General features: G+C 54.5%; 1 protein-coding gene across 1 annotated transcript in view; it reads left to right on the forward strand.

The window, feature by feature from the left end:
* Nucleotides 1–11,729, forward strand: part of CSF3R (colony stimulating factor 3 receptor) — a 59,109-nt gene that overhangs the window by 36,802 nt on the left and 10,578 nt on the right. Inside the window, exon 2 of the mRNA XM_027701244.1 lies at nucleotides 10,414–10,536. The gene's annotated coding sequence lies outside the window, so the exon portion shown is untranslated. The remainder of the gene's footprint in view (nucleotides 1–10,413; nucleotides 10,537–11,729) is intronic.

The raw sequence follows: 11,729 nt of genomic DNA on the forward strand, positions 1-11,729 counted from the left end.
CGAGCAACCCACACACCCATAAAATCTGATAAGTTTTCTCGGTCATCGCTTTGTGTATTTTTATGAGTCTATTAAAATGTGATTTACATTTTTCCAATTTCCCCTCCCCTCTTTTCCCTCCAATATGCCCAAGGGACAGGGTGGATTAGATTGGAGGGAGCCCAGGACCATATGGCCAATTGGATAAGGTTCTCCTAAGTGCTCAGCAGAAAGTAATAGGGGCTTTAAACCTGGATCCCAAATTCTGGATGCCTGTCTTGTCTGAATTGCCAAACAGCTCCATTTTTTAAGGGTTCCTGTGCAATGCCAAAGCCAGTGACAAGGATGCCCAAGGTCTGTCCTGGCACATGACTGGTGGCAAGGACCTCAGGGCCAGTGTTAGGGCAGCATTTGAGGGACGTGGCCACCCCCACCCCTTTCCTCCAACTCTGAAATTAATCACCGGTTAATCATTGTTCAAACTGAGTATTTTTAGTCAGAACAACACTTTCTGTTTGAGTCAACAGAAGTGTGAGTTGTGCTTCCTGTGTTTCTGCTTGCTCAGGGCAAACCCTGCAGCGTTCCCAGGACGGGACCACAAAGGAGCTGCCTCTGCTGCTGGGTGGAAATTTGCTTTCAAATTCGAGGGAATATTTGTAGAAATTCCTTTCTCTGCTATTTGCTCAGTTCTGTTAACAACGGGCTGCCAGCCGGGTTCAAGGACAGACGAGCAATGTGCTCTGAGCAGCCGCTGTAATTCTCTTTGCTCTGAAGAGACAGAGGGAGATTAATAGAAAAGGCAGCAGCAGGAGGATTTGTCAAGAAAAATAATCATTTTCAGGCCAAGGAGGTTTTGCTATCTTGATAGCGAGCAAATGGCAGGAGCAAAAGGACTCCTGAGCCTGCCCCTTGTTACTGGAGGAAGCAAATTAAGGCAATTGCTGTTGAACGGAAAACTAACATTTGGCTTTTTCCCCCCTCAGCTGCTCTCGTTGTCCCCGAGACCCTGCCAGCCTCCCTGCCCAGAGTCAGGAGCCTTTTCCAGCCCGTGTTTCCATCCCAGGGCAATGGGCAGTGTTTGCTCCAAGAGGGGACTGTCCCCTCTGGAGAGATCCCGGGGCAGGGGGACACGGGGCACCAGGCAGGGACAGTGCTGGGCAGTGCTCCCACTGCATCCCAGGCAGGGACAGCAGTGACCAGACAGGGGCAGTGGGTGGATGTGGGCAGGAGGTGGTGTTGCAGCACCAAATTTACTTCTTCCAGCCCCAAATATCCTCTGGAGCATCCGGGATCCTCTGGGCTCAGAGGTGACACGGCTCACAGGGTGTGGGAGGATGCCCTGCAAAGGGGCAGCAAGGGGGGGAAAGGCACGGTGGAGTTTTCCTGCCCCATTCCCCCTCCCTCCGTGGAAGAAGAACCAATTTACACGGATTAACAGGCAAAACTAACCCGGGTTCACTTTCCACCTCCCTTGGCTGAACACGGGGCTGCAGTTTGTTTGTTTTCGTTCTCCAACAGCCTTTGTGTCCCCTGACACTTCTCTGCTTGTAAATAGTCGAGTATCACATTCCCCCTGTGGAAACTGTGGAAACCAGGGTCGACAAAAACCTGAAATCCACCTTTCCCCCCCCCCCTTTTTGCAGCTGTGCTGCAATTTCAATTACCATATGCCTTGTTTTGCCCCCGGGGAATGGTGGTGAGATGAGGAATAGGGGAAGTGTGGCAGGTAATGGAAGACACGCTCTCATTTCTGCTCCAGCAGATAGTGCAAGTGCCCATTAAATGCTGAAATTAATTGTTTAAATTGTTCTGAGCAGCATTTACGGGGCTCTCCCTGTCTCTGCAGCTGGGCATTTGGTTTCCAAAGCTCTCCCTGCATTATCTGCAGCCCAGCAGTTCCAGCGGCGACGGCTCACCACAAACTCATTTGTTCTACACGCATTTATTTTCTCCCTGCACAACACTTACAAAAATACGTGGCAAAAATGCAGATAATTTGTTCCCCTCTTGTTTTCCCGCCGTTCCAGGGACAAATTGCTGCTGCACTCACAGTGGAACCCCCAAAGGAGGGACCCCCAAGGGTGCCAAGTCACACATGGAGGGTTTAATAGACACGTGAATGTGGCACTTGGGGACATGGATTTCTGGTGGCCTTGGCAGTGCTGGGTTAAGGGTTGGACTTGATGATCTCAGTGGTCTTTTTCAACCCAAACGATCCTGTGATTTATCCTGTCAGACGAACCCTCCTGCCCAGGAGAGGCTCTTCCCTCATCCAGGTGTGTTACTCACAGTGATCCTGGGTGAGACGTGGAATCACTGATGTGCCTGTGAACATCATACGGCTGCTTAGAAATTAAAATGAATTTTGAGTTGTGTAGCATTTATCTGCATTCCTAATTCATGTTTGAACAGGAGAGGAACTATTTTCTGTCTTGAAATTCAAGCTTAATTTTCATCTTTATTATCGTTAGAGCTTAGTGAATAATTAATTCTTTTCCTTGCGAGTTTTTTGTTGGATTTGAAGCAAAATTAATTCTGCCACGGCCCTGGCTTTGTTGTTGTTGACTCTGCAGGAGGTCCCAGAGCAGCTGAGGGTCCTGCTGGGTTGTCAGTGGACCCAACACCTTCACTCTGCACATTCCACCCGTTCTGTGTCCCCAGCCCCTGGTCCCTCCCATGATCCCACCTGGCTGCAGGTGTTTTGAGGGGCATTTGCAGCTACTGAAGGGGAACTGAGGGAGCACTTGGGGAGCTCCATCTCCCACAGACATCACTGCTGAAGGGGTTTCATCTGTGCTGGCAGGAGCTGGGACCTGTTGCTGTGTGTGCAACCCTGCTGTGATTGGCATCTTAATCAATCAAAATACTCTGCCCTCCTCCTGCAGAGCCCTATTTTACTCCAACCTGGACGTGTGTATGAAGCAAAGCCCGTGTTTTGATAAGATTATTGTTTCTACCCAGCTGATGGATTTGCTCCTGTGAAGCACAGGCCAAAGTGCTGCCGCCAGCAGTGCAGCCTCCTGTGGGCTTACTGCAAGTGGTGAACATTTGTGTGGGGTTTTGATGTCTTGGAGCTCGGATAGAAGGAGAACCCTGGATTCTGCTGCATTTAGGATGAGCTAATTCACAGCTCAGACAAATTCCAGGGAGGAGGCTCCATTATTGGGGCGAAACAGCCCAAACAGGGAAATTTTCAGCAGTATTACACTGTGTGCTTAATTTTCAGCAGTATTACATGGTGTAGTTAATTTTCAGCAGTATTGTGTTGTGTACTTGACCTCTCTAACCTTACATAATTGCATCTTAAAACAGTCCTAAAGGAGCTAGTTAAGGGAAGGAGTACAGCTGGCCATATCTCAGCATTGATTTTCTGCCAGCTCGTCGTGCTTTCCATAATGGGAACTCCACGGATCCCTCACTGAGCTCCCCCTCCCCGGGGCAGGGCTGCCCCCACCATGGGGGGACAGGGTGGGATGGGCAGAGTTTGTGTTTCCCTTGCCTCTCTCGGGGGTGAGACCCCCCAGCTGATGCTGCAGCCCCCCTCCATCCCCCTGCACCCCCCGAGAGCCAGCCCAGGGGGCTGGGGGGCTGAAATCAGGGTGCTGGGGTGTCGGGGTGTTGGCCTGGGCTCAAATCCCACTCCTGGGGCATCGCCCCACTCAAGGTGCTCACACACTGCACACCTCCAGCCCTGACACCGGCAGAAGGGTTAAGTGTAAACAGAAAGATTTTTGCGAGTTTTTCTAAGAGCTTTGGAGTCTTTCGAAACAACTTTATCTCTTAATTCAAAAGTCTGTTTGAATAACCCGAAATGAGATCAGTATGGAAGGGCTGGGGGATCATCTCCTAACAAAGAGCAGCGATTCCTTCCCATTCAACTCAATTATCCCCGGCTCAGTCTTGGGGAAACAGCCCGATTGCTTTCCTGCCAGCTCCTGGCTGCCGAGTTAATAACATCGCGGGGCTGCGTGTGATGCACCAGAGGATTTTGCAATTACTCCCGGAGAATTTCCCTGGAAGGGGCTGGGAGGGGCAGGGCCGGGAGGGGCCCCGTTGTTGGATGTCCCTCTGTCCTTCTCCTCCGTCGGGGCTCTGCGGGGGCCCGGCACTCGCAGACCCCGTGCTGGGGGGGTTGTACTGGCCCCGGGCGGTGCCGAGGGGGCTCCGGGGATGGGTGATAACGGGGATGAACCACTCCGGGCTGATCCCGCCCGCTCCATCGCTGCCGGAGCCGGGACGCGCGATGAGCAGCAGACGCGGCAATCGTGCTCCCTGGCTGCGGCTCCCGGCCCTGCAGCCCCAGCTCGGGAACTTCACTGAACACAGACTGGACACGCCTGGTTACAGAGGGTTTGCAGCCCTGCTGACTGCTGGGGAAGGGGCAGCCCAGGCCCAGCGCCCCTTGAAGGCTCCCAGTCCCCCAGGGAAGGGATAATGAATTAGGGAGATGTCAGGAATTTTGTCAGTTCAGCTGCCAACACGGAAAACCTGGTAATTGGGGGTGGTTTGAAAGCCACTTTTCAAGCAATATTAATTTCAGATCAGCCTGTGCCTATTCCTCTGCCTCAGGAGTGCCACAAGCAGGAGCTGGCTTGGAGGTGAGGGAGCTGTTTGTGCCCCCTCTGCTCTGCTGCCGACCCCCCGGGACTCCCCAGGCCCAGCCTAAGGGGAGGGGATGGGTATCAAGCTTTAACTTCTCACCACAGTGAATAAATGTGTGCTTTTCACGACCCCTGGTCCGTTCTGATTCCCCCCTTACTCCTGGGACGTTCCCCGGCTCCTCTGACAAAGGCATTTTACAGGATGGATCAATCCTGTCTCCTGCTGTAAAAACAGTGATCGAGGGTGGCACAAGGGAACCCCCTCACCGTGGGGACCCCCCCCCCGTGAGAACGGGGCTCCCCAGCCGCTGCCACACCGGGGAACCCTCCACAAGCCCGAGGCTGTAATCCCTCCTGAAGCACCTCGGTAATGAGAGGATTAACCAGGGATCCACCGCGTGCCAGGCACCGCGGCTGAGCCTGAGAATTCCGGAGGGAATCCTGGTGCCCTCCCACATTTCCCTCCCGCGCAGGGGTTTTGCTCGTCCTCCTGCCCCGCATAAGGATGCTCCTCTGCTCCCAGCCGTGCTCCAGCCCCGGGTCGTGCCAAGCCCGAGCCCCTGTTAATGAGCAGCCCCCCATTTTCCAGCCCTCGCTGAGCCCCGGGGGGAGATGTTGGTGGGCAGGACATTTTTGCTCAGCAGTTCTGCGGGACACCTGCAAACACGTGGGGGCTCCAAAATCCAAAGGCACAGACCATCCCCAAACTAATCCTTCCTGTTTTGAACCTCTCAGGCGCAGCCCCCTGTCCCTGGTCCCCAGCGGGATGTCCCTGGACACGTCCCCAGCCGCTGCCCGAGGGCTCCCTCAGGGGGCCAAGGAATGGTCCCGCTGCTTCCCGCATCCCTTTTTCCACTTCTCTCTATTCCATCCCCTCTGCCCCGGCCCCGCAGTGGCACCGCATCTTCCCGCAGCCCCCGGCTCTGCCTCCAGCACAGACATCACTTCTAACGATGTGCAAATTGGATTAGCACACAGCGATCGGTCAGGGGCTCAACACCTCGGTGAGAGGAGCCGGTGGCTCTTTGTCCGGGGGCAGGAGCTGCAGAGGAGGGAGGGAGGGAAGGCTGCAGCCCGGCCGGGCCCTGCCCGGGCGCCAGACAGGCAGGAATTGATTTGGGATTGTTTCTGTGCGGCAGGCGATCCAACAATCAGATGTATTTCTCTTGCAGGTCTGAGTGCAGAGCTCTATTATTCATACTCTGGCTCTAAGTTATAGCCAGTGTCGTGTCAAATGTACCAATTCCAGCAGCTTTAATGGAGTTGGCCTCTGCACCCCTCGCCAAACGGCAGCTGATGTTTTCTGCCCACGTCAGTTGTATCTACGAGGGGAAAATATCGAGTGCTCCCCGTGGCTCCTGTTCCAGTGCCCAGGGAGGGAGGGGAGGTTTCCTGGCCGCGGTGACGCCGCGTGTGCCGGCGGGCACATGGCTGGGCACGGGTGGCTCCTGGCACAGCCAGAGCCCAGCACTCCAACACAGTGCACACCAGGGCCATGGGGGGCACCACGGGCACCTCTGGGTGACCGACTGGACTGGTGGCACCCAGGGATCCTGGGCGGCCCCAGAGGGTCAGAGCCCAGCCCCCTTTGCCCACCTATTTGCCATCCAACGGGCAGTGCGACCTGCCACAGCTGTGTTGGGGTGACAAGAGGCAGGACTGTCCTGGGAAGGCTGGGCAGGGAGCACCCACAGTGGGATGGAGGGTGGAAGATGCAGGATGCAGGATGCAGGATGCAGGATGCAGGATGCTCACTTCCAGCCACCACTCACTCATCAGCCTCTCTCTCCTGTGCCCGGTGCTGCAGCTGGTGCCAGTGAAACACCTGAATGGGTGGGGGAGAAGCCTTTAAATTCTACCACTCAGAAGCCCAAGGTTTCCCCTGAGCTGCTCCTGCTGCCTCCTTTTCCTCCTGCCCCGGCCCTGGGGAAGCTGCAGGGCTGGTGAGTGTCGTGTGCTGGGCGTGGGGATGTGGGGAGGAAACGCTTCCCACGGCTGGGAGCACCCTCCGGAGAGGCAGTGGAGCAGGGCTGCCCCTGGGGATGAGGGAAGCAGGGTGGGCTGTGCCCAGGGTGCTGCAGGAGCCCCTCGCTGTGCTGCAGCCTCTCCCTGGACCGAGCTGTCTGGAGAGCTCCAGCACCCTGAGTGGGCTCAGGGCATGTTCCCACATTCCCTGGTGGGTGAAGGTCCTGTCCACGCTCCAATACTCCCCCTGCAGCCGGGGCAGGGACCCCGTGAACATTCAGTTCATGTCCCACTCCCGCTCAGAGCTCGGCCTTTGGTCCATAATTGAATCCCATGTTTTAAACAAGCTTTGATCCCCCAGAAAAGGCAGTTTTCCTGGCTGCCCCTATCGCCACGGCTCCTGTAAACAACTGGCAATCTGCCCACCTCCTAATTTTGGTAACTAATTACCTCTCGTTATCTTGCATCAGGCCGGTAGCCAGCACGTCACTGAGTGATTAATACAACACACACAGCAGCATGAAGCTGCATCTTTCATCCAGCACCAGAGTTATCCTGTTTGCCCTCTCGTTGTTGAGCTCAATAAAATGGTGAGAGAGGCAGGAAATGCAAGGAATCCGTGTTTGCTGTCGGATTTGCTGGGAAGGCAAAGGCACAAAGGGCTGGGCCAGGATCTTCTGGGGGCAGGAGAACTGGCTCTGAGGAGTTTATAATCAAGATTTAATACACAGGAGCCTCTAGTGGGCTTGTAAATCCTCTGACCTCTGCATGAGCAGCGCAGCCTGTGGCCTGCTGACACCCTGCAAGAGGGTTTCTAAACCTGAAGGTCTTGACCCCACAAAAAGACAAATTTCCAGAAGAAGGAGAAATTTTTCTTTATTTGCTTTCCACAGGTTTTTTTCCCCACAGCTTCTCCCCTGTGGCTGGGAAGGACCCACTTCCACCCTGTCCCATCGCTCAGCACGTGGCTGCTCATGGGGAGTGGGCACTGAGGCAATAAATAAAACTGGGGGGGCTTCATCAATATTAATTTTGATGCTACTCGAAAGAGCCTGAGCAGAGGCACCAGCCTTGCTCCCAAAAGACAAAAGGATGAGTTTGTTACCCTGATTTTGTCCCATTCCATCTGGGCCAGGCTGTGGCAGGAGCATTGCTCTGTCACCTTGGCAGGGCTGCCGGACTGGGGGTGCTGGGGATGGGTGGCCTTGGTGGGAGGAAGCACTGGGTGAGTGGTCTGGGGTGAGTGGGCAGCTGCTGGGGGCAGGTTTGGGGTGTTTGGGGCTCAGTCCCCTCCTTGCCCCAAGCTCAGCTCCCAGCTCCTCCTGCCAGCAAGGGCAGGAGAGCGCTCACACTAATGAGGAATTCAGCACTGACACCTTTTAATTCCCCAAATGATTAACTTGCAGCAGATTAGAGCTGAGATGGCTATTTAATTAACAGACATGTCAAGCTTGCTTATGAGTCATTAAAAAAACCCCACCCTAATGATTGACTCGTTAGAACGGAAGAAATCAATTAGATTTTTTTTTTTTTTTTATTCCTCCTCTGAAGTTTTTGGCTTCAGCCAAAAGGATAGAGGAAGAAAGGATGCTGGGATTCAGTGGAGCTTTATCCTTTGCAGAGGAGGTTGCAGGAACAGCTTGAGGCAGGGGTTTGCAGGGTTTTTGGGTGGCAAGGACTGAACCCTGTCCCAGGATGCAGCAGAGGACAGGAGCAGCCCCTCAACACTGGGTTGGTTGTGGTGGAAACCTTCCCTGTCCCCTCTTGATCCCCCCATTCCCTTCTCCAGGGCCAAGTTCCAGGTGTCTCACTGCCCCTTCCCAAAGCCTCCTGCCCTGAACTGCCTGGATCCCATGGTGGCTTTCCCAGAGAGCCTGGAAGTGGGGATGGGGATGGCTGGAGTGGGATGGGGGATACAGGAGGGCTGCCCTGGGGCTGGGGGTGACTCTGGTGCTGCTGGGGGAGGAGGGTTGTTGCTGACAGCAGCTGGGTTGGAGATGGATCCTGAAGGTGCTGAGTTAATGATGCATCCGGGGAAAACGCAGTGGGAATGGGGCAGGAAAGGCCCGAGCTGAGCAGGAATGGTCTGCCCAGGGCACAGCTGGAGGAGTCCCAGGGCAAAGAGGGATGGGCAGGATTTGGGAGCTGCAGCTGGGAGAGCCTTGAGCTCAGGGGGGTCGGGGTGGGGAGGTCCAAGGATCTCCAAGGATCTCTGTGCCCCACGTTGGGGTGTGGGCAGCCCCTGCTCTCCAGGGACAGCCCACGAGGGGTTAAATGCCTTTCTGACACACAATTATGAATTGCTGTCTGCAGAGTCTGACTTAATGCACAGAAACTCTGATTGCTCAAGTTGTAGATTGCCTCTTGACATTAATTACTATGTAAATCCTGCAGATTAACATTGTCAGATGATGAGTGGCAAGGCTCACTCGCAGCCCCTCTCCCAGGAGTTGCAGGAGTTGCCATAGCGATTTTTCCCTCTTGGAAAAAAATAATAATAAAATAAACCCCAAACAAACCAGCACATCCTTGTGCTCCTGCTGGACATTGGTGCTCTCCCTGCTGATCCCAAGGCCTTGGGTGGACCCCACTGGGGCAGGAGCTGAAGTTGCATTTTGACCCCTTGGTGGGTTTAACACACTTTAAGTGCTCGTCTGGCTCATCAAAGTGCTTCATGTCCTTAACAGGCCTAAAATGACCACGATGGGGAGATGATCCTGCCCCACACAGGAGCTGCCTGGCTCCTGCTCCCTCACCTTTGCTCGCTTTGTGCCTCCCTCGTGCCACTGGGCACAGTCCCTGAGGGTGGCACGGTGCTTTTGGGGGAGCAGAGCTGCAGCTGCCCCTCTGGCTCTGCTTGAGGAGGAGATTTGATGTTATCTCAGCCTCTGAAGCCAAACAGTGAAAAGAAAAGGAAAAAAACCCTCGTTTTTTCACTGGAGATTAAAGATGCATGAGCGGAATCGAGCGGGGCTGCTCACCACGGGGTCAGGGGCTTTGAAGGTGAGCTGAGAGCCCACTACATACATACATTGATAAACTGCCTCAGCTCTCTGGCCAGGACAGCACAGGCAGCCACCTTCAAACCCCACTCCTGGCTCAGGTCAGTCCTGGCACTGCCAGGGGGGTGATGGTGCCCCGAGATACCACCGGGGCCGGGTCTGCTCTGGTCCAAGACATCCCTGCAGTGCCCTCCTGCAGCTCACCCAGCTCCTGCTGGCTGAAATGGGGGCCCCCCAAACCCCCAGACCTCCCCAAATCCCACTCCTCTCCCAGCACCAGGGCCCGGGATCAGCCCCAGCTCCCCAGGGACAGACGTGGGGCTGGGTGGGACCCCCCAGGACCCGTCACCCCCACGGCCCCCGAGGGAAGCTGCACAACAGAAGTTGTTTGTTGCCTTTGAAAGGCAAGAATATGTTTCTCATCCATGTCACACTTCTAAAAACACCAGAGGTGTTGCCCCCGTGCACTAATGAGGGCTGAGGAGACACGTCTGTACCATAATGGATGAGAACCAAGTGCCTCTGCCCCTGGAGAAGGTGATGGTGTTACTGGCAAGTGACACAAAGTGACATCAATGTCAGGGAGCCCCGGGGAGCCCCACTCCTGTCACCCTGATTAAATCAGTGTGTCCTCCCATCCTGGTGATGTTCATGCCTGGGATGTGGGATCTGGGAGCAGATCAGGGGGTGGTTTCTCTCCAGCTCCCAGCAGGACAGAGGCACTGCCAGACCTGCATCCCACAGGGATGCTCCGCAGGGAATTCCCGCTCAGTCCGTGGGATCTTCCCTCAACAAAAGGTAACTTGCAGGGTGGGATGAAAACGTGCCAAAGCCCGTGGTTTTGACTCTGTGTTTCTCAGTTCCAGAAGCCCCAGCCCACGGGAATTCACTGGGGTTCCTGGCTGGAACAGCCCTGCCTGGAGCTGGAGCCACCACTGCCCTCCCTGCAGGCAGAGCTGCTGCCCGGGGCTCCTGCCTCCCCTCAGCAGGTTATTGTGCTCTGCCGGGACCTGCAAAATTCATGGCTATAAATTTCCCCACGGGAAGAAGGTGCTGTAACTCACGACGAGTCAAATGCCAAAATGCCACTGAGAAAAGGCCAGAAAGAGCTTTAATTGCCCCAATGAATCAGTGTCATCCCAGGCCCTCACAGGGCAGAATTTCTTCCCAATGTCTAAACCTGCTCTCCTTCAGTTTAGAGCCATGTTCCAGGTGAGGTCCATCCTCAGTTCAGGTCTTGTTGAGGGGTCCAAGCACAGCAGCTGGCACTGGCACAGCTCCTGTTACCCTCACCCACAGCCTGGGGTCCCGTGGGCTCCCAGGGCCCAGTGGTCAGTGCAGTTTAACAACCTTTTTAAAAATTAACTCCCTGGGAACTTGTTATTCCAGGACTCCAGCCATTAAGGGCTTGTTAATATTTATGAAATAATTAATAGATGCACCTCTGTTCTTTAATAACTCATGTAAAGTTGTGCTGGGGAAGGCAGTACCAGAGCAGCTCAGAGCAGGAGGGGCCCTTAATTATGTATTAAACACACACAGATTTATTACACAAAGTTGTGAAAAAAATAAAGGCATTTAATTTAAGAAATAACGAGGCAAGTTGTGCTGGCTGGAGGCCTGTGTTAACGAGCTAACTGGCTGTAGAGCTCTGCTCCAAGGGAAAGCACTGACAGGGAGGGCTGGCCCTGCTGTGCTGAGGGAGATGTTTTGGGGAGATTCAGTGCCTGCCACGGTGGGTGTTGGGAAGGGCAGGCACACACACAAACATACACAAAGCTTTTCTGGGAGCTTTCCTGCTTCCAGCTCCTCTCCATCAGCACAAGATGCTCCTCTGCTCCAGGGACCCCCGTGTAGCTGCGCCCGGGGTGGGCTGGGGGTCTCTGAGGCAGGGCTGGAGGCCCCAGCAGCACACACACACACAGACTCCTGCCCAAACAATGATCTATATTTTCAATTTTCCAAAAGATTATGTTTTCATCCTAAAAGATGTTGTCTCCTGCTTTTTGACCTGAATAAAGTGAAAGATAATAGAATCCAGATGAAATATATATCTACATTAATCTTGCCCAGGGAGAGCTTTGTGCAGCTTCCAGGAGCCGTGGCAGGAGCGGATCCAGTTGCAATCAGATGCTCCTCTGGGTCTGAGAGATCCCCACTCTGATTTAACGGGATCAGAAGA

Source organism: Neopelma chrysocephalum, unplaced genomic scaffold (genome assembly GCF_003984885.1).
Source record: "Neopelma chrysocephalum unplaced genomic scaffold, ASM398488v2 Primary Assembly neopelma1_155, whole genome shotgun sequence".
In the NCBI taxonomy this organism is placed as follows: domain Eukaryota; kingdom Metazoa; phylum Chordata; class Aves; order Passeriformes; family Pipridae; genus Neopelma; species Neopelma chrysocephalum.